Source organism: Canis lupus, chromosome 6 (genome assembly GCF_003254725.2).
Source record: "Canis lupus dingo isolate Sandy chromosome 6, ASM325472v2, whole genome shotgun sequence".
Lineage (NCBI taxonomy): Eukaryota > Metazoa > Chordata > Mammalia > Carnivora > Canidae > Canis > Canis lupus.
In genome coordinates this window covers 4368105-4390639 of record NC_064248.1, presented here as the reverse complement: position 1 = coordinate 4390639, position 22535 = coordinate 4368105, and positions in this window count along the sequence as shown.

The following is a 22535-nucleotide window of genomic DNA, read 5'->3' as shown; positions in this document are numbered from 1 at the left end:
CCCTTTGTCCTGTATTCTCATGATGACTTGCCTTACATGTCCTTCCAGTCTGGAAATGTTTCTACATTGTCTCTTTGATCATTTCCTCTGCGCTTTTTCCTTTGCTCTATCTTTCTTGACCTCCTCGAATCGTCTAGCTCCTAACTCATTATCTCATTTTCTTATATTTCATTTCCTATTTCCCAACTCTTTATTTTTAATTTCCAAGAGCTCATTCCTGATTCTCTAAGGCTTTCTTTTGTGATCATCGTTATATAGTTTCAAGGGTACTTTATCTTGTCATCTCAGTGATATCAAGTATAGTCATTTTGGAGCTCACTTCCACTTCCTGCATTTTTTTCCCAATTCTTTATTTTTTCAAGTCTGCTCTTTTGCATATAGGAAACCCAACTTAAAAGTCTATTGATCCTTGACCATCTGTTCATATTTAAGAAGGAAACATTGAAGAACAAATTGGAATTTCTGCAAGCACGGATGAAGCTTTTCTACTGATTGACTTTACTATTGAGTGGCCAGCTGATACTTTTGTTGGAAACCCCCCCCACCCCCATCTTGTTATTTCTATTATCTTTTCTCTGAGGAAATTCAATTTCTCTGGAGAAAGAGCTTCTATTCTGCTGTGTGGAGCTTGTACGCCCGGCTGCCAGCATCCTGAAGATTGTGGAGAGATAATGATTGGCTTTATTTAGAGAGGTTTACTTAATTCTCCAGATGCCCTCCTCTGTAACAGACGCTTCCAATCCTGGAGCATCTCCAGCTCCATTTCTCCCGAGAATATGGTTCTCTGGTCCTGCAGCGTGGGGAGCATGATTCTCTCCCAACACACTAGGGGAGCTCTTCAGGCACCTGGTGACTTCAAATTACAAGTTTTCGTGGGGTTCATTAGAAGAAATTGGTTTTCTTTTATTGGTCTTTCCTCTCTTGATCCTCACAGGTGTCTCCTTCTGCAAGAACAGAGGTTCCACCTTCACAGCTTTCCCACCTTTGTCTACTGTGATTACAGAACCATGTATCTTTATGCTTCCTCTAGCAACCCCCCCACCATGTACACACAATTGTGTAGGGACAAATTATTTAAGCATTTAGCTGAGATATGAGTTAAATTGTTAATAGATATACTTAGCTTAAATGAGTTCATAAACAAGACAAGATTTTAGAGGAGAAAAGGAATTTAAGTTTGGAGACATTTTGCAAAGCTGTGTGTCCATAAACTTTAATAGATTTGGGAGTGCTGTGTAATCATTATACCCCATCCAAAATACTGAGAGGAGAAATCCAAGTTTGGAATCTCTCCTCCCGTTTATGTCACTTTTCTCGGTCAGAGCAGAATTAAAAGGAAGGATGGCTTGCTATCAAATCCATGAGTCCTGCAATGATTTAAGAGATTTACTGAGTGGATGAAAAGGATGGATGCTTTTATGCAGTCCACGGGGTCTGTTTTGCCTTTAAGATGGTGCTTGGACCATCCTGAAGGGTGCCTTAAACAGTGGGCTGCCCTCTGCAGACCCAGACAGAAAAGGGTGATGGCGGATTGATGGATCCACAAAATGGAAACCTGTTTAATCAGCAATCAGGCGCTAATAATCAATGCAATTTGCCCAAATTCAATCATTGGTTTTGCAGATGGCAGACAAGCTGACAGAGTGAAATGGCCCCACCCCCAGCTCCTGTCCCAAAGCCTTTTTGTGTTGACTCAGGCAGGAAATGGCATGCCTGTATTTTATAGGAGAGGAAATAAAAGAAAGAGTTAAAGGAAGCCTCAGCGTTTAAACACTCATTTTAGCTTAAATGTCTAATTAAGATTGTGCTGTCTTGATGATTTAACAGATCCAAAAGCAGTGTTTTCTTACTGCAGCTGATCATAGTTCAAGGCCTGCTAGCCAAGCATGAAGTTTTGTTAATGAGAAATATAAGCTTATAGTCAGGCCTCTGGATACTGCTATTAAAATGTACCTAATCATGTTCTTTAAGCAGAATTAGATAATCACAATGAACTGACTTTTTCACTCAGACGATGAACTTTTCCATTTGATAGATTGTTCATAAGTAATTTAACTTGGAGTTAATTGATACGAAATATCAGTCACCAAACTTTATAATAAAAAATAAACTCTAAGCATTAAATATTTTTTTCTTTGGAATTGACTCTCCATGAATTGAAGGTTTTTCCCATTCCAAGGTAGACTTTTATGGCCTTGAAAGCACTAAATACATAATCTTCCCATAAAATGCAGCCCAGGCAGCTCTCTAGCTTCCAGAGTTGACTGAGTGGTTTGGCATTTTGTTCCTCCTTCCAGTCTATCCTGGTTCCCAGGGGAGCATTCACCTGCTCCCTACTTTACCGTGGGAACGATGTGCTTACAGTATACCTGGGTCAGAAGTGGGAAAGTGTGAAGACATCAGAGAAAACACTGCCAGACATGGATAACAGAGAGACACCAGGCCACACACAGCCATGTATTCCCAACCCCTCAGCAAGACAAGAGCCTGCAGGAATTGGAAGAATTGAACCCAGCTACAATAGGAGGGTCAGAATACGGGGAGGCTGTAGAGAGGGGGAGGCAGTCATTTTTGGTTTTGCCTTCAGAATCACTAGCTGGGGTTCCATTTAAAATGTGGCATCAGTCAGGGCACCTGGGTGGCTCAGTCAGTTGAAAGTCTGCCTTCAACTCAGGTCATGATTTCAGGGTCCTGGGATTGAGCCCCAAGTAGGGCTTCCTGTTGAGTGGGGAGTCTGCTTCTCCCTCCCTCTGTCTCTTCCCTTGCTCGTGATCTCTCTCTCTCTCTCTCTCCCTCTCAAATAATTAAATAAAACCTTAAAAAAAATGCTCCACAAGTCAGAGGATATCTATTGACACCTGATAAGCAAAGTGAGATTATATGATCTATAATGAGATAGATGTTAGAAATAAAGGTATGAGCAATATTGATTACCAGTTGGAAATGTGCAAATGATTAGGGGGTGGCCGATAAGTACATAAAATTTACTTATAGAGTATCTTTCACCCTATAAGAAAAAAATGAAATTATGTGTTAACCCGCTTTCCTAAACAGTTTCTGGTTTGACTGATCCATTCCACAAGCATTTATCAAAAATCTCTCCTGTGCCACTTGTTGTGTCTATACGTAAGGTATAGACTTTACCTTAAAGAAATTATAGCCAAGTCTGGTCAGAGAGGCTTTGAAGCAGATCAGAGCCTGCAGGACACCGTGTCAAGCATTACAATGTTAGCCAATGTTTCCTGTAGTGCTTACTCTCCATCAGGTACTGTTCCATGCACCTTAAACATACACCTCACTTAATCCTCACAGCAGTTTGGGGAGGAAGACATATTCATTATCCCCATTTTACAGATGAAAAAACTGAGGCCAAAAGAAAAAAACAGAAGTGAAGCGGTTTGCCCAAAGTTGTACAACTTGGGAAGAATTTGGACCATCTGGCTCGAGACATTTTTCTCTTGCTCACATAGTCACTCAGCTCACCCCCTGCTTGGGGCCTGTGGGAGCTCCAAAGTGGGGCATCTAAGTTATAGATGAGATGTTCAGATGAGTGAGGGGGGGAAACCAGCAAGAGTTAACTGGCACAGTTGACCATATCTAATTACAACTCAGTATCTCCTTTGTAGAGTTCAGAAGCCGCTCTTATTAGGAAATGAAGAATCCACTAGGAGTTGGGAAGAGAAAGGAGGTAAGATGGAGGATGGTGTACATGTCTGAAAAGTGAGAGGGAAGAGAGACAGAGCAAATTACACCTGAGCCTTGGACACACATGCACAACTTTTCCAGGTGAGGCTGGGGGGAGGATGTGGAATAGGTCTAGCTCATATGGCAGAACCACCAGAGTTCTAGCATCTTCTGATCTGTTTGAGAAAGACCTCATCAGGAGGGAGCTAAAGGTCAATAACACCACAGGATTAAAGGAACAGTGAATAGAGACCACCCCTGGGCACCTCTGGGAAGCATCGTCAGTGGCCCGCACTCAGATCAAGGTGTAAATGTTGAAGCTGGATTCCCACCTATGGTGTCTACATCAAGAGCTTCTCAGAGGCCACAGTTAGCCTCCAAGGGCACCAGCACCCACAGAACCTCCAAGTAATTCTCCTTGGAAGAGGAGAATTACCATTCCAGGCTGAGCTGTGGCTTCCCAGGAGTTAAGTATGTACAGACCCAGCGGGAACTATGTGCTTTCCAGGGGGCAGGCTGTGCCAGAGAGTTCTGGATGGACACAGAGAAGGAGGAAAAGGCTAAGGCAGAGTGGTGGGTTACCAAGTACACTCCCAGTGAGCCAAATGCATGCCTAGTTCCATGGTTCAGGATAGTATGAGCAGATAAGGTTTACCTCGAGGAGCATCCATGCTATTCATTTATACTGTGAACTCCAGGCCTGGGGGCCAGAAAGGGATGGGGGTCCATACACCTTGGCCTTACATCCCCAGCCACTGAATCAAATGCTCTTGCTCCTGCTCTTGGACCTTGTCCTGGAGAGACTTTCCTATTCATCCAACCAGGACACGAGTGCCTTCAAGGCTTAAAAGCTTAATTTCAGTAGCAAAGTAAAATGAAAAAAGGGACCTCTTTCTACCTATGAAAGACCATTAAACTCAAGTTTCAAATTATCTGATGCTAAATAAAGTGTTTTAATTTTCAGCCGGAGTGTATTGGGGGTGAGTGTTGAATTATCCTCTTGGGCCCCTGGGGCCTTGTGTTTCTCCAGTTTTAGTGCCATGATCGTCACCAGCCCTCTAAGGAAAAGGCACATTCTGTCAAGCCTCAGAGATTTCTTGGGTTGGGTTTTAGGTCACCCTGTATAATTTTTGGCTCAGTCTCCAGAGGAATCTCAAGGCCCAGGCCCTGGAAATCCTATACTTTCCTGGACCTATTTCTTCTCTTCCTATTTATTTCATCTGATTTATATTCACTTGAGCCCCACATGAATTCCACCCCATAGCAAATTTAGTGACTTCACTTAACATTCTGGCCCAGGAGCTCTGAGGTGGGTGGGTACCCCTCACCCTGGAGCCTATGAGACATTGCACTATTGCATGCTAATAAAATATGAAATATTTTACTTCTTTTATTTTTAGATCATCCTTGCTTCATATATTTCTAAGTTTGTTGTAGAATATACTTAAGATATAAATACAAGATGTGTGTATACATATATGTATATGATGCATGCCCAATTGTTGAGAAGGGAGATACTCGTCAAAAAATCCAAAGATTTTGAAGATTACTGCTATAGCCTAAAAAGTGTGGCTTCATGTCTTTTGCCACTCTATTCACTCATATACTCAATCATTTTCTCATTTATCCATCATTCTACTAATATTTATCAAGTACTTCGAATGGGCTAGCGTAGCCCTCGCTGGGTGTTAAGGATATGGAGATAAACGGAGCACCACATTAGCCCTTGAGTAGCTCACCATCTGGTGGGAGAGGTAGAAATTCAAACAAAGAAGTACAGCACAAAATCTACGTGCGGAAAAAAGAGAGTCCGAACATGGCATTCTATGAGCACAGAGGGAGGGACAACTGTCAGTGAATTGAACAAGGCCACGAAAGCATTTATCGCAGTGAGATCCTGAGGATGAGATCCTTTCAATCAGAAGTAGCAGGATAAAGGCATAGATGCTGGAGAGGACATAACATGATGGAATAAAGCACCACTAGGCAACAGCCTTAAGTATATGAGAATTACGACGTGCCTGGGGTGCTGGGTGGCCCGGGCTGAGGTTAGGGATAGCAGGCGTGGAAGCTGGAAGCCAACGTGGATCTCCTGAGCCCATGAAAACAAATATGAGTTTGGATCTCACCCTCAAGGTCTCTTCTACCGGTAGGCATGATCCACATCCACCAGCCAGCACCATCAAGACCATCCAGAAGCCTGTTAGAATCTCAGCACTCATGCCCCCATGCACAGACATGGATCTCTGTTTTAACCTGCACCCAAATCAAAATCTGCCTTTTAACAAGATCCTTGGGTAATTCACCTTCATATTACATTTGAGAAGCACAGCGCAAGCATAGGTTGAAGAGTACAAGCAGGCTGATTTACACTTGCACCCCCAGCTGTGTGAAACTCTCTTAGGTGAGTTCCTTAACCTCTTCCTGCCTCAACCCTCCTTATTTATAAAATCATTGTAATAGGATTTTCTACCTCAGAGCATTGTGGTATAGAAAAAATGAATGAACCAATTAAAAACAAACATACAAACAAAAAACTCTGGTACAGTACCTGGTCCAGAGTAAATGATCAGTGATTGGTAAATATTTTCTTCACCCCTCAAATATTCAGTTCTTCTCTCTACTTTGTGCTTGAGGGATACCTGCAGTGTTCCACCGATTCGAGGTGCAGACCAATGAAAGATACTGAGCTTAGTAAATAATCAAGGCAATGCTGTTTAGCCCCAGTCCACTTTCCAAGAATATATTACTCATTGCTAAAAGCAATTTGCAATTTTTGCAGAGCCATGATGAAGTGGCATATTAGGTAATTCACAAACATTTTGATCTTCACCATACAAATATTATTATCCCTATTTTCCTGATGAGGAAATTGAGTCTCTAGTCTTTAGGTGGTACATACACGCCTGTGGTCATGCAGTTAATAAACAACAAACCTAGGATCCTGTCACACGTGACTTACCCCAAAGCCTAGTCTTTGCAACAAGCTGATCTGTCTTAGAAGAGGATGCTCCCCTCCCAACAAATCTAGTCGCTAATGGCTAATAATTATTGTCAAAGGACATATTCTTTAAAAGACTTTTTTATGTATTTCAGAGAGAGAGAGAGTGAGCAGGGGGAGGGACAGAGGGAGAGGGAGACTCTCAAGCAGATTCCCCACTGAGCGTGGAACCCCACAGCAGGCTCCATCCCAGGACCTGGAGATCATGACCTGAGCCAAAATTGAGAGTCTGCCACCCAACTGACTGAGCCACCCAGGTGTCCCAGGACATATGTTTTTCATTAAAAAAAATAACTTCAAACTTAAAAAAAAAGTTGGAAGACTAGTAGAATGAATACCTGCATCCTTTTCACACAGATTCACCAATTTTAACACTTTACTACTTTGCTTTACTTCTCCTCCTCCTCCCTCCCTCCCACCAACTCTCATTTAAAAATAAGTTGTAGGACATCATGTCCCTATATGCCCAAATACAACAGTGTGTGTATTTCCTAGGAACAAGGACATTTGCTTATATAACCACAGTGTAGTAATCAAAATCAGGAAATTTAACCTTGATGCAATACTGCTGTATAATCAATAAGTATTACTCAAATGTTGCTTTTGTCCCATTAACATCTCTTGCAACAATTATGTTCTAGTCTGACATTCAAAGCTACAATAATTGTCATATATAATATTTATCTCATTGTAGAAATTATATTTCCCCTTGTAGAACTCTTGAGCTTACAGAAATTTATTTAAAAAAATATAATAGTGGGGCCCTTGGCTGGCTCAGTTGGGTGAGCATGGGACTCTTGATCTCAGGGTCATAAGTTCAAGCCCCGCATTGGGTGTGGAGCCTACTTAAAAAGTACATACATACATACATATATATATATACATACTTACATACATAAAATAGCAATTGCAATAATGTATTTCCCTCTAGAATTTTTTGCAGGCATGCACATGTGAATGTACTTGAAGACTTGAAATCATATTGTATACAACTTTATCTTTCTCAACAAACATATCCCAAGTATTGGGATCACATGAATTTTACTAAGACATTAGAAATCTCTGTGAATAAGATGTTCAGTGAATTCATAAAATTCCACCATACTTTCCTCATCTTTCTTCTATTGTTTGCCACAGAATTTCTATCAATTTTTCTCTGCTACAGAGCACTGTAATGAACATCTTTGCACACATTATATGCTACACATCAGCATAAATCCTGTAAGCCTCAGTCATGGTTAAAAAAGAACCACTCTTTCATTTCAAATCCTTTAAGTAAAAAAAAAAAAAATCTTCATGTCTTAAAGCTTAGGCTTTACATAAAACCTATTGAAATAAACTAAATATTCAACCATCCACTTAGGATTTAAATAAAAACATATCTGAGAGCTAATACCTAATTTGACTATTTTCTCCTCCAACCATTGTTTCAGGAGCTCAAGAATAAAACCACCACAGAGGGACAGGGGTTCCAAATTCAACCCTGTGCATAATTTTCTGTTGGCCTAACCTACCTGTCACAACTGGGAGAGGCCTCTGACTTGTACCAATAAGACTGACTCTGTTTCCTCCCAACTTCATATCCAGTGTTGCCTTACTCACACAGACTTGGAAATGCCTGATTCTTTCCCAGGGTTCTTGGTTACAGACAGTGGACACCAACACTGAATGACTTCAGCAGGAAAAAGAATGACCTGGGGTATCAGGCTCAGAAGACAGCAGGTGAGAAGACACATTGTCAAGGTCATGGCACAACCCACCGGTCCGATTAGAATGATATTGTCTCCACTACTGGACACTTGCTACTACAGCTTTACTCTGCCCTGCCACTGGCACCCAGAGAAATCTGTATTTTTTTCTGTGGATTTATACACATCATGCCTTCAAGATGTAAATTACTAGGCTATATATGATCTGATTGTCCTAGCTTAGAGCATATCCCATTCCCTATCCTCTGGAAAGTGGAGACAGGGGTTATCTGCCTCCTTTAATTGTCATAGTGAGGAAAAACCTAAAAGGAGGACCTTTGGAACTGAATAGCCAGAAATATAGCAGAGGCCACAGTCTTGTTTGTATAATACCTACATAGCATTATCATTCTTCCTATTATTATATGTCTGTCAAAAATTGTTCCACCTAATAATTGTTACTATGTCTCACGTGTTCAAAAAACATCCACATCTATTGTAAAAATGAAGAGGAGTCAAAATCTTACCCACTCACATCATCCAGCTTCAATGTGGAAGATCTGAAGTCAAATGGCCCTTTACAGGCAAAACCATCACTGTCAGTCACCCCAACACTCATGATTTTCATCACTTTTGGAAAACAAAGGTAGTTGGAAAATTATAATTTTCTTCACTCTGGGTGGATCTAAAGCTTCGGTCCTAAGATGATCCAGAGTCCTGGATGATCCTGCCCAGATGGAGATGCAGGAGACGTATGTGTATGAAGGACACGCAAAGTTTTATCTACACTTCTCCCTGTCCTTAGCAACAACCCTATTTTTTTTTGGATAACTGGGTTCAGTCACCTTAAAATAGCAGAGAATTGTCTCCCACATAGTGTCATAACTGAATCCTTGACAGCTACTCCACTGTTCCATATGGCTTCTATTTCAGAGTACATGGTAAGACCGAAGAACACCAATGGTATATCACCCATTATAATGCTTCTTTAATTATAAATCCAGTTACTTGTTCAGGAGCAAATGTTGATTAAACTATCTTGTCAGCGGAGAATACGTTTAGGAGGCCCGCAGATGCTACTACTGGCAAAAGCGCAAGAGACAAGGGGTAAATATCCAAATCCAAAATAAAAGTCTATTTAGCGAACAGAGTTTTGCTCTAAGATGAATATAAAAGTCTGATAAAATCACCAAACCTGCTGTCACCAGCTGCTGTCCATCACTAGTGATATTGCTATACTGGGCTTCAGTGTTGGTTACTGATTACCTGGGCAGCACAGCGACAGAAGCCAGGTCATATCAGAAGAGCTTAACTCCAAGTTCGTAACTAAGGTATCCCTGCCTTGCTGCCTCTGTAAACATTTTGTTCCTAAACTCATTAAGAAAGCACCAAGAAATGAGAGGACTGGCAGGTTTCTAATCATGGAGAGCTTTTCAGTAAAGACCTTTTTTGGGCTTTTGCATGGGATGCAATTTTTTTTTTTTTTTTTTAACATTCTGGGCCCATTGTGGGAAATTCAGTCACTTGACTTCCCCTAAACTCCTGGACATCAATATTCTAATCTTGCCCTCATGGGGTCCTAAATCACCTTGACAAATCATTTTCCAAATTGGATAATAAGAAATACTGCTTGATACCCAAGTCTCTAGGGAGATTTCTTTTCTCCACAGGATGTGGTGGAAAGATGCATAGACTCAGGCACTGGTTTGGGTCATAGGAACCTATGAGTCCAAGGAAGTTCATCTCTGTGAGAGCAGCTCCAGCAAATTAAATTGCTAAAGCCATGTAATATTAATTAAGAGAGTCTAAAGAGGCAATTCAGATGAAGGTGGTTCTCTGCTCTGGAAGTCATGGTTTTCTACTAGAACTCTAAGGGTCTGTACCAAAACTTCCCTTTTGGGGACTTTCCAGAGGCTCCTCATGGATCCTTATGTATCCCCGACACCCTTGGATCTGTTGGGTCAAAATGGTCCAGTGGCATGTCAGCTGCCTCCAAAATGCAGAGTCCCACCAAGGGACTATGTCTCTTTCTTAGCAATAAGAAGAACAAGGTACAGCAGCTTCTCTTTTACCTTAGAAGAAATCTATGCTCTTCACCATTGAACATCTGCATCAGTGTTGCAGACATTCAATCTTCATGGGGATTATCTCTTTGTTCTGTATGCATATGCCTGTCAGAATATTCTAATACTTGCCACTAGCTACTAAGTCAGTTAAAATAGTATGATGTCAAAAATCTAGTGGGTTATCTTAAGGAATCTCAAGATGACTGGAATCTCTAGAATGCATTATGATAGGAAGCGGGCAGGTTTTTTCCAGCCCCAAGATACACAGAAATGGTAAAATGCTATCTTTGCTATGTAAATACGTGCTGCTTTTGAGTCTCTTACTAATGAGTATGAAGCATACAGAATTCACTAAATTGACAGCCACATACCAAGGTCCAGAGCCTCTGTTGATCTGTCCGGTAAATAGAACACATCTGGCACAACAGCTGTAATTGGGGTTATCACTTTGTTAAGTTTATGGATCTCATTATCATTTGTAAAGGCCCATCTGGTTTTTTCAGAGACCAGAATGGCTCACTGAAGGAAGATGGGATCAGAACGACCACCCCTGCATCATTCAAGTGTTTGATGTCGGTGCTAATTTCTGCAATTCTTCCAGGAATTAAGTATTAGTTCTGAGTATGTCAAAGAGGCTCCATTTGTCTCTTCTTAATATCATGACCCTTAATCACTACCTTGAGAAAATAAAATTGAGAAATCTACTAGTTGCTAAATACATCAATTGCCATAATATGTTTGGAAACTGATGAAAGAATCTCATGTAGCTCTGATGGCCTAGTGAACCCAATTTGATTTGGGCCAAAACCCCATTTATCTCAATAAGCTCTTTTTTCAAGTTTTTATTTAAATTCCATTTAACATACAGTGTAATATGAGTTCAAGTGTAGAATTTAGTGATTCAACCAACACCTACTTCCAACACTTGGTGTTCACTACAACAAGTGCCCTCCTTAATTCCCATCACCCATTTAACCCATCCTCCCACCCACCTCCCCTCTAGTACCCATCTGATCGTTTTCTATAGTTGAGTCTATTTCTTGGTTTGCCTCTCTCTTTTCCATCCCTCTTCCATGTTCATTTGTTTTGTTTCTTAAATTCCACATATGAGTGAAATCACATGGTATTTGTCTTTCTCTGACTGACTTATTTCACTCTGCATAATACTCTAACTCTATCCATGTCATTGCAAATGGCAAGATTTCATTCTTTTTTATGGCTCAGTGATATTCAATTATATATATATATACCACATCTTCTTTATCCATTCATCAGTCAGTGAACACTTGGGCTGCTTCCATAATTTGGTTATTGTTGATAATGCTGCTATAAACATTGGGGTGCATGTGTCCACAATTGAATTAGTATTATATATCCTTTGGGTGAATACCTAAGTACTATTGCTGGGTCATAGTCTGGTTCCATTTTTAACCTAAGTTCTGACTCTAACTATGGAACCAGGATAACTTTATCAGATCCTCCTGGTCTGGAGCTCACTTTGTGTCCAATAGACCTCAAAAATTCTAGGCATTCTCCTTTCCGTGGTGTTCAGTGACCTTGACACAGAGATAAGTTTCATTTTCAGAAAGATTTGAGGAAATCTCTCTATTTCCATCAACCTATCATCTGTCTATCCATTTACGTTCAGTGATGTTGTAGATCCTTCTCTTAAGGGGACCCAGCCTACCCCTTCAGTCAATCGCTCTGGATCTATGCATGGACTTGGATCTTGAAATGGTTATGAATCTTCTCCTACTCACCAAATCTAGTTTTTCCTGATTATACAAATGGATCAACACCCTAGGCAGATTCCCATGTGCTTCACCTAAGGAATATCACCATTAACCATCATAATAGATAATCACAGGTCAAGGTACCTTAATTGTTACTTTAGCTTTGTTGCCCATTTCAGCAATTATAACAACCTTGCCACTGATGCCACCTGTTTCTGCATTCCCATAAGCCCACCATCCCTGTTCATGCTGGGAAGTCATGTTCCCCTACTGTCTGACCTCCACGAAGCAGTCACTATCAAGTATCTCAAAGACATTAGAGCCCCCTACCAAGATTTTTTTTTATTGCCTTCGTGAATCCAATATTTTCATCTTCTGCTTTTATCAATCTTAACTCATCAAGAAGAAATTGTGGAGTAGACTCAGACTGATAGTTCAAACAGGAGAGAAGATTATGAAGATGTTCTGATGATCCTACCAGGAGGAAGAAAAGTGCTTCTGATGTTCTTACTGAGACAGTGACAAAAAATTTGCCAGACCAGGAGCCAATCCACTAAGAAAACTATATCAGAGCTGGCAGCTGCATTTGGAATGACCATCTGACTCATATATAATAATCCATCACCATACTGTGAAACCCAGGCATCCCTGGCATATGCCAAACCTCTACTTTTCCGTGTCATTGACTGTGATGCTATTCTTTTGGATTTTTCAGAAATGATTTGCTATTTGGTTAAATGGGAAGAACTTCAAGGACATCTATATACCCATTCTGCCAATTGCCAAAGATAATTATTTCAACCTGTAACTATTCTGACACGTAAGAATTGGAAAAATAATTTCAATGAAGTTTTAGGAGCCCACTGTACATTTGTGAGGTGAATTTGGCTTAAAAGTCGACTCTAACTGCTCAAATACAATGATATTCTATGTCCTCAGAATTAGCACTAACCCACAACCATGGTTTAATAATACCCGGACAGCCAGTACATTTATCCCTGTAAATGGTTGTGAAAGGCTAAGGATAAGATTTCTCTTGCTTTTGATATTATTAGGGAGATGGTTGGAAGCCACATGATAAATCCACTGCAAAATCCCTATGCCCCGAAGTTCTTTACATTATATCAAGTAGTACCTTACATCTAAACCTCACTGAGAGTGGGCAGATTGTTGAGTCTACTTTTCAGTCAGCCAACAACAGAAACAACAACAAAAAAATTACAAGTAAAACCAGTTTTGGAGTAGCAGATTGCATCCAGAATCTCAGATGAGTTTACTCATGTCAGTAAATTCAGGATTGATCTAATATTGGGGGATGCCTTCCTGGATCAAGCTTGCTTAGGATCCACTGGCATATATTTTCCTCAATTTTATTTTCTTTTATAAAGTAGCAAGTTCCTGTCATCCTTTTATTATGCAATCATTCTCACAATACCTTAGGGCACAGCGGGATCTGACTCTAACTCTGGAAACTGGTAGTTGAAGGAATTACAGTTTCATCAATAAAGGATAAACAACAACCTCTTCAAACACTGGGGGAGGGACCTCTTTGGCTGGGGGGAGGACAGTAAATGTGAGTTTGGAGTTTGCAGAGCCTCCTGGTCCTCTGAATCTTCCCATAAATCTGTTCTAGTTTTTGGCATGTCCATCTGTCTCGATCGATGCCTCAACCTTCATGTAAGAGACCTAGTGAGACATTAATTCAAATGTCACTGACATTCAGCAACAAAGAATCTCTTTATCATATTTTTGCCCATCTCAGATCCATAAAAGCAGGAGTTAAGAGTTGTTTTTTTTTCTTTTTCTTTCAACCAGTCATCATGGGATTTAGTCTGTCCTTGAGATAGCTGAGCTTATCTTTCTCCATTGTTAGAAGTAGCTATTCTGCCCCCAAAACATTGAATTTCTCAGGTTCCTTATACTGATCCATTGCAGAAGTCACTTAGGTGTCCAAAGATCTTGGGTTAGGTGACCCAAAGTGATTATTTCATCTTGCATGTCACAGAAAGCCAAGTTCTTATTCCTGACCAATCAGTATCATATCAGTGAGGACTCTTGACCATCGAGTACAGAATTGGATACTGAATAACTTAAGAACAAAAGAAAACTTATGAACAGATACTGGACAGCTTGGAGACCTATTAGAATGCTGGAGAACTAAGTTTGAGGAAATTAGCAGAGATAAAGGACAAAAGCCTGCAGTTCAGTCATGGTCCACCAAGAACCTTTTGGGAAGGATGTTACTGTCTACACTGCTCTCTGTAATGGACATTTACTACCACCACTGCTGGCATCACTACCTCCAGCCACTTGCCACAACCATCACAGCTCTGCTCTACCATCCTCTGTGAATGATATCTACTGTCCCCATGTCCCTGTGTGTCTTCCTCGAGACTCATGTCCAAGCGAGGCAAAAATCTCAGTCTTCCTCTCTAATAGTCTGAGATACTTTCATCAGCAAGGATTCACATTCTAGCCACGGAAACGAACATGATTCCTGGACCAATGCAATCAAGCCACCTTAGATGGCGTTATGCTAGCAAGAATGTGAAATTGTTCCTTGCTTTCCAACCAAAATATTGATGATCCAACCATTGAAGCTCCCCAGCCAGGATCAGTAGCTTTAATATTTGCCCCTCGCCCAGCAAAGTGCCCTGAGCCAAGCATAAAAGGAACGTTTATAAGTATTTTCCCCAGTTCTACCTCTTTGAGTAGAGTTCTTCACTCTCTGAAGCGGAGCTCCTTTCTGTGGTCCTAAACTTTCCACACTGAAATTTCAAAGTCATGTCCCTTGCTCTTGTAATTTCTGAGTCCTGTTTGTGGGGCTGTGGCAGGCACAGTGGGAACGCAACTCATTGAAGACTGCAATGGAGGGGTGACCTAGAGGTCAGACTAAATGATATGATATTCTCCAAAGGGCCGTGCAAGGCACTGAGACTTGGCAAAGCCCTTTATTCATCCACTCCTCTCCATAGGACACAGATTTACCTTATGTTTCCTCCTGCCTTTCACTCTTTTCCCAGCCTCCCTGTTTGTTCACCACAAGTTACCAAAACATCACTAAGGAAAGGGTCGGTAGCCTGTCTAGTGCTATTGAATTTTTTTAAGGCTGCTATTACTCCTTCTTTCCAGAAAGAACCCATTTTACTGGAGAGAAGAGCTATAACAGGAACTTTGAAACTTGCAAAGGCCATGTCATTCCCAACTTACAATTGGGGAATTGGGTAACTCTGACATGTTAGTCCTCTGCAATGAGAGGTCAGGTCTCACTCCACCAGAAACAGAACATGGACCTGATCAGAAAATTGGGTAGAGGGGCACCTGAGGGGCTCAGTCAGTGAAAGAATCTTACTTTTGATCTCAGCTCAAGTCATGATCTCAAGGTTGTGAGTTCAAGCCCCATGCTGGGCTCCACGCTGGGTGTAGAGCCTACTTAAAGCAAAAAAATTGAGTAGAAACACGGTCTTTCACTAAAAATTGAGTCTTTCTACAAGAAATTTCTGCAGTAGAAATTTAGTTGCCACACTGATTTGATATGGAACACCACACTTCAAGTATTTCAAGTACAAATATAAGATACCAATAAAAGAAGGGAAGACTTTTACTCTATAGATTCAGGAGAAGGAAACACACATTGACCTCATTAATGGTCCCCATACTGATTCACCTTCTCCCAAAGAGAAAATTCCATTCTCTGGGAATGCAGCATTTCTTCCCTTCAATACTTGGAGCAGAAAATTTTCAAGCAGATGTTCTTCATATAAAATGTGGGTTGGAAAGGATCTGTGTTAGCATTTCAATCACTCAACATTTTCACACAGTATGAAAATGGATTGAGTTTCCCTGCATGGAAGAGAGGACATAGAATCACAGGTTTGGAATCACATCACGGATAGAACGGGACGTGCTCTACTGCAAGAGCCAAGTCACCAACTTTGCCGGTGAACACTTTCCCCAACTACCTTTCCAAGTCAGCATAGCAGCATTGAGAAGACAGAAAAATATTAGGTATGCTTAATGGTAGCTGAAGTGCAGCCAAATAGCATACTTCCAGGGTACACTCTCACATGCTGGCACTCTGAAAGATGCAATTTCTCCATTTCCAGAACTCAACAATTTTTCAGCTGCACAGCATCATTCCAATAAAACACTGGTATTTTATTCATCTCTTCCTGGAGTACCATACTTTTATTTTGTAGGCGTCTCTAAATCACATCAATTCACAAAAGACCAATTTCTTGCTGCTGTAGTCAAATCAGATGTTACATGCATACACACACACACACACACACACACACACACACACACCCCATGGGTGTTTTCCCTTTTTTTGCTAGTTAGTCATAGATGAGAAATTTGTGATCTGAGTCACAAAGCTCCCTTAGGCAGAGAACAGGGCTAATGAATGCATGGTACCAACCCAGTATCTATTGTCCTCTCTAGGCTTACACTGTTTCCCTTCTTCCCACTTCCCAGCTTTTGCTCAAACTGTGGCTTCTCTGGGGAATTGGTCTTTGTTATGGGAGCCCTTTTATATCTCATCTTTGTAATTATTATTTGTCATAGTTTACACAAATGTGAAGGTGCTGATATCATCAAACCAGACATATTATGTTCAATAGAATTCTCTTGTATATTTCTTGTAAAATCTTAGAACTGAAGGGATCTCAGGGATTCTATAGTTCAACCAGCTCATTGTACTTACAGGGAAATGGCTACAATAACAGAAGTCAGTACATATAGAACCGAGGTCTTATGCTATTGAGAGTGTGCTCTTGTTTTGAGAGTAAGCAAACTTTTTCTTTAAAGGGCCAGGTAGCAGATGTTTTATGTATAGGCATATACAATTATATATGATTATTATTTTTTTTAAGATTTTATTTATTTATTTATTCATGAGAGACACACACACACAGAGAGAGAGAGAGAGAGAGACAGACACTGGCAGAAGGAGAAGCAGGCTCCATGCAGGGAGCCCGACGTGGGATGCGATCCCGGGTCTCCAGGATCACACCCTGGGCTGAAGGTGGTGCTAAACCGCTGAGCCACCCGGGCTGCCCTATGATTATTATTTGTTGAAGATTGATTTATTTGAGAGAAAGAGAGCAGGAGTGGGAGGGGCAGTGACAGAGGAAGAAAGAATCTCAATCAGACTTCCTACTAAGCATGGAGCCGGTATGGGGCTCGATCTCATGACCTTGAGATCATGATCTGAGCTGAAATCAAGATGGGATGATCAACCAACTGTGCCACCCAGGTGCTCCTAATTATATATGATTAGTATATATGAATATAAGTGTATGTTTATCTATAAATACACACACACACACACACACACACATAGCTTTTAGAAACATAGTGACTATTCTTAGCTTTAGGGCCTTACAAGACCAGACAGCTTCCTGGATTTGCTGCAGATAGTTTGCCATATCTTATTCTCTTTCATAATACACACAGCAGTCATCAAAAATAAGGGTAGTGTATCAGTCAACTATTATGACAGTAATGTATAACAAATGACCCCAAAATTCAATGACATGAAGCTATAAGCATGTTTTCATGCTCACAGGTCTGTGAATTAGCTGGGGTGGCTCTGCTTCATGTGGCTCATTTTGGGGCCCCGACAAAAGGGGTAATGACTTCTTGAGGCGAATTCTCATGGTGAAGGTCAGAAGATCCAAGAGGGGTGATAAAAATCATGCAACGCTCACTGAACTGTCTTAAATGTAAATGGACTCATGAGGGTTGAATCATGACTTTCATTCGCACTGTGCACAGTGAAGCCCAACATCCACAGAGCAGGATCTTACCTCATAGAGTTGGTGACAGCAGAGTGACTCTCTGTGGAATGATAATCTAAAGCCACAGATAAGATTCTGGGTAGACAGTGGTGGTGATGACAGTTTTTCATCTCCCTGAATCCCCCGCTCCCCAAAAACCACAACTCAAATGGTAAATCAAAGACCTACAGGAGAGGTACTGCCATAGACCCCAAAATACAAGCAGTGGCAGCCTCAAACTTACGTAATTTAAGCATCTTTGTGGAATGAAGCAGAAGTAGGTCAATAAAACTTCCAATGACTTCAAGAAAAGAAAAAACTTAAAATGTCAAATAGCTACTCATTAAAAAGTACCATAGACTAATTCAGAGCATTGCTTATGACCAGACTTCTATAGGGCTCAATTCATGGAAGTATGTATGAAGCCTATAGTACTGGGAGAGCCTGGGCAGGCCCTATGAACTCTTACAATTAACAACCTTCCTGGGCAAAACTCCTTACTGGTAAGAAATTTCTGGGAGTGGGGCACCTGGGTGGCTCAGTGGTTGAGCATCTGCCTTTGGCTCAGGGCGAGATCCTGGGTCCTGGGATCGAGTTCAGCAATGGGCTCCCCTGCAGAAAGCCTGCTTCTCCCTCTGCCTATGTCTTTGCCTCTCTCTGTGTGTCTCTCATGAATAAATAAATATAATCTTAAAAAAAAGAAAGAAATTTCTGGGAGTAGAACCAAATTCAAACAGTATGACCTCATCTTAACATGAATACATCCACAAAGACCCTACTTCCACATAAAGTCACACTCAGGTACTAAGGGTTAGGATTGGATATATATTTTGGGAGGACACAAGTTAACCCTTTACACACCATGACCATGTTTCCCTTAGTTTTTCCCTCAAGGAGGCTCTTCTTTGCTCTAATCATCTGTGGCTTCAATGGGAATGGGTTTTGAGAGCATTTATTGACAAACAAGGCTTCAGACAGTGAAGGGAATGCCCTGAGGAGCCTGGCAGGCAACTCCTCTTATAAAATGTTTTGTGCACACACATAGTGGGGTGCATCATGAAACACTTCTGTTCCTTTAATGATGTTAGGGACCCTTCCCCAGTGTAGGGGAAGAAGGTAAGACCCACAGATGATAGATACCAAGAGGAATCATATGGGACACAGGAGAGCAGGAAACAAAGCAAGTCTAGGGGCAGCCTTCACAATCCAGAATAGTCAGCACCGAATAAAATGCAATTCAACTTCCAGGGATTAAGAGGAAAGGACTTCAGGGCAATAGGCAGGAGTGTCACACAATGTCAGGCATATTGGATCAACAGATTGGATAAATAACAAACTACATCATTTTGATTCTTGAGGAATATTTCAAAGAGAATGCATGACTGAGAGCACCCTAGTAAGAAGCAAAGGCCCAGGGGCTAACTAAAGGTGGGGGATAGAATTCCTCAAGTACTAGACCCTTATAGACAAGGAAGAACCATGGCTGTGAATGGCATTTGGACTGTTGCAAAAAAGGCTAACACAATTTTCAACTACAGTGCATGTGTGGTAGGCAGAATGGTGGCCTCCTAAAGATGTTCATGCCCTAATTCCTGGAACTTCTACATGTGTTAGGCTACAGGGCAAAGGGGGATTTAGATTTGGATTGTCCAGATGGGCCAATGTAATCACAAAAGTCCTTAAAAGTTGAAGAAGAAGTTGGAAGAGTCAAAGTCAGAGAACAAGATGTGAAAATGGAAGTTAGGGCAAGCACTGTGATATGAGACAGATGCAACCCACCATTCTTGGCTTGGCAGATGGAAGGGAGTCATGAGCCAAGGAATGCAGAGCCAGAGAAAGAGGAACTGCCCTAGATTGTTGGAGATGAGTTATGACTCAATTCAATGTGTGATCCTGGTTTGGATCCTAGACTTAGTTGGGTCATTGAAAATATTTGAATAATGTCTAATGATGGGTTAATAGTATTATTTCAATGTTAATTTAATAGTATTATTGCAATGTTAATGGGCTAATAGTATTATTTCTATGTTAATTTAGTAGTTTTAATTCCACTGTGGGAGAGTTTTGGTTCCAGTATGGTGCTTTACTCCTTTTATGGATCACCTATCGTGCTAATTACAACTCTTAAACTCTTGGCAGAACACAATAAGTAACTCCCAAGGATTCTGTAAAGCAACCAAAAGTAGTGGGTGGTAGAGGGGAGATGGCACTTGAAGCAGCAATCTAATGGGAGCAAACGTCCATTTGTTTCTTTTCCAGGCACAGCTTGGCCTCAGAGGTGGGCCCCAGTCACAGAACAATGTAGCAAAACCTGCTGAAACCCCAGGAGACATTCTGTCACCTAGAAGTTCTATTTGTTCCATTTTCTGATCTACTTGGTTATTTCTGTAGTTTCTTATTTTATACCCACAGTCTCAATCTCTTTTTTATTTCCTTAAAGACACTAATCTAGTTATTTAATCGTATGTATTTGATAATTCTGGCATTTGAATAATGAAGCGTCTGAATCTTTTGCCTGTGGCTCTGCTGGCTCAGACGATGGTGCTTCTGTGTCTTTTATGTATATTGACTATGAATTAATCTCCCATGAAATGTCTACTGTGGATGGTCTTCGAGGCCTCTTTTGAGGATACAAGTATTCTAACAAGTATTGATGTAGGTTTCCACTGGAGGTCTAGGTGACACTACTCATCTAGGATCTTTTAAAAGAAATTCTCAGCTCGAAATGTTTCTGGCTAACCAGGTGGGGGGAATCAGGGCTGCAAACCTATAGAAGGCCAATTTGTAATTTCACATTCAAAGGCAGATTTATCTGTTTCATCTGCCCCCAAAAAAGGGAGATGCAGGAATTTACTCATGTGCCCTTAAGAGGAGCAGGTATATTTCCAGTTTATTTGTACAATGAGGATGTAGTCTTAAGAAGTTGCAGTTCTATGTGGGGTTCTCCTTTCTGCCACCTCATTGAGTTACATATTCAATAACACTAAGCTTTGTCATTAGGCCCCCAAAGTTGTATGAGGATATAAGGCATTTCTGGAGGTATTGCCAAGGCCAAAGCCACCAGCCAAGCTATATTACCTTCTGAATTCCAACTTTCACTTTGTTTTTGAGATTTTCTTATTTTCTTGCCAGCTCAGAGATGCTTTTCTAAATATTTTCAATAAAATATTTTAGTTGCTTTAAAAAGAAGGGTGATAAAATCTGCCATGCTGCTAGAAACAGATATATCTGTATCCACTGTTGACTGTGAACTACACTTTCTGAATCTCCTACCCTGAATCCAAGACGTCAGATCAGATGGCTAGGGCAGGCCAAAGACTCAGCTACTTTCATGGAGCCTATCATTTTGGTTTTAGCCCTAGCCTAACCCACAACTCTAGCCAAAGACTGAAATCTGATCACAGACAGATTCCTAATCATTCACAGAACTCATCTGGGGCATCCTCCTGAGCTTCCCACCTTTCAGATAACCTCACTCATATTTCTCAGAGGTGTCTCATGTCAAAATACAACTCAAGCTCATTTCACCAAAATCAGTGCAGGGTACCTCCAAACATCTCCTTCTGAAGTCTGAGTGTCATCTTTTTTTCTCTATACCCTTTCAGCACTCACAGCCAACCTCATACCATTTATACTCCTCAGATAGTGTCTCTTTTTCTAATTTCCATTATGTCTCTGTCAGTTCCTCATTTCTTACCTGGATTCTGGAAAAATCTTGATAAAGAGTCTCGTTGTATCCAGAATTGCCTCCCCTCCATGTATTGTTGGTACTGCAGCAAAATGATCTTTCCAACATTAAAATGTGCTGATGTCATGAGCTGGCAAAGATGTGTGCTTCCTCTTACCTCATGCATAGCTAAAAGATGACTTTCCAGCCAGAGATTACATGTCATGGTGCCTCACATACCCACACGAAGCCCTGTGGCTACTTTTCACCAGAGGAACAGACAGAAGTAATGTGGATTGCATCTCAGGTGAGCTAGTGGGAAAGGTAGCTATTCCTTTCCCACTTTTCATCCTCAGCAAGGTTGACTATATGTTGATGCCCAGAGTCCCTTTGAAAACCACATATTAAAAAGTGGTGGATCCTGTGCTACCTGGATCCCTGAATGAATGCTTGGAGCAGAGCCACCCAAAATTATCTATTTAGTATATGTCATTGATTTAGAAGATTCTTTTTTTTTTAAGATTTTATCTATTTATTCATGAGAGACACACAGAGAGGGGCAGAGACATAGGCAGAGGGAGAAGCAGGCTCCTCACAGGGAACCCAATGCAGAACTCAATCCCGGGACCCCAGGATCACACCCTGAGCCAAAAGCAGATGCTCAACTGCTGAGTCACCCAGGCGTCCCTGATTCAGAAGATTTCTTTTTTTTTCTTTTTTTTCTTTTTTAAGATTTTATTTATTCATGAGAGACACAGAAAGAGAGGCAGAGGGAGGAGAAGCATGCTCCATGCAAGAAGCCAGATGTGGGACTCGATCCGGGGAATCCAGGATCACGCCCTGAGCCAAAAGCAGACGCTCAACCACTGAGCCACCCAGGCATCCCTGATTCAGAAGATTTCTGAATTGTCACACT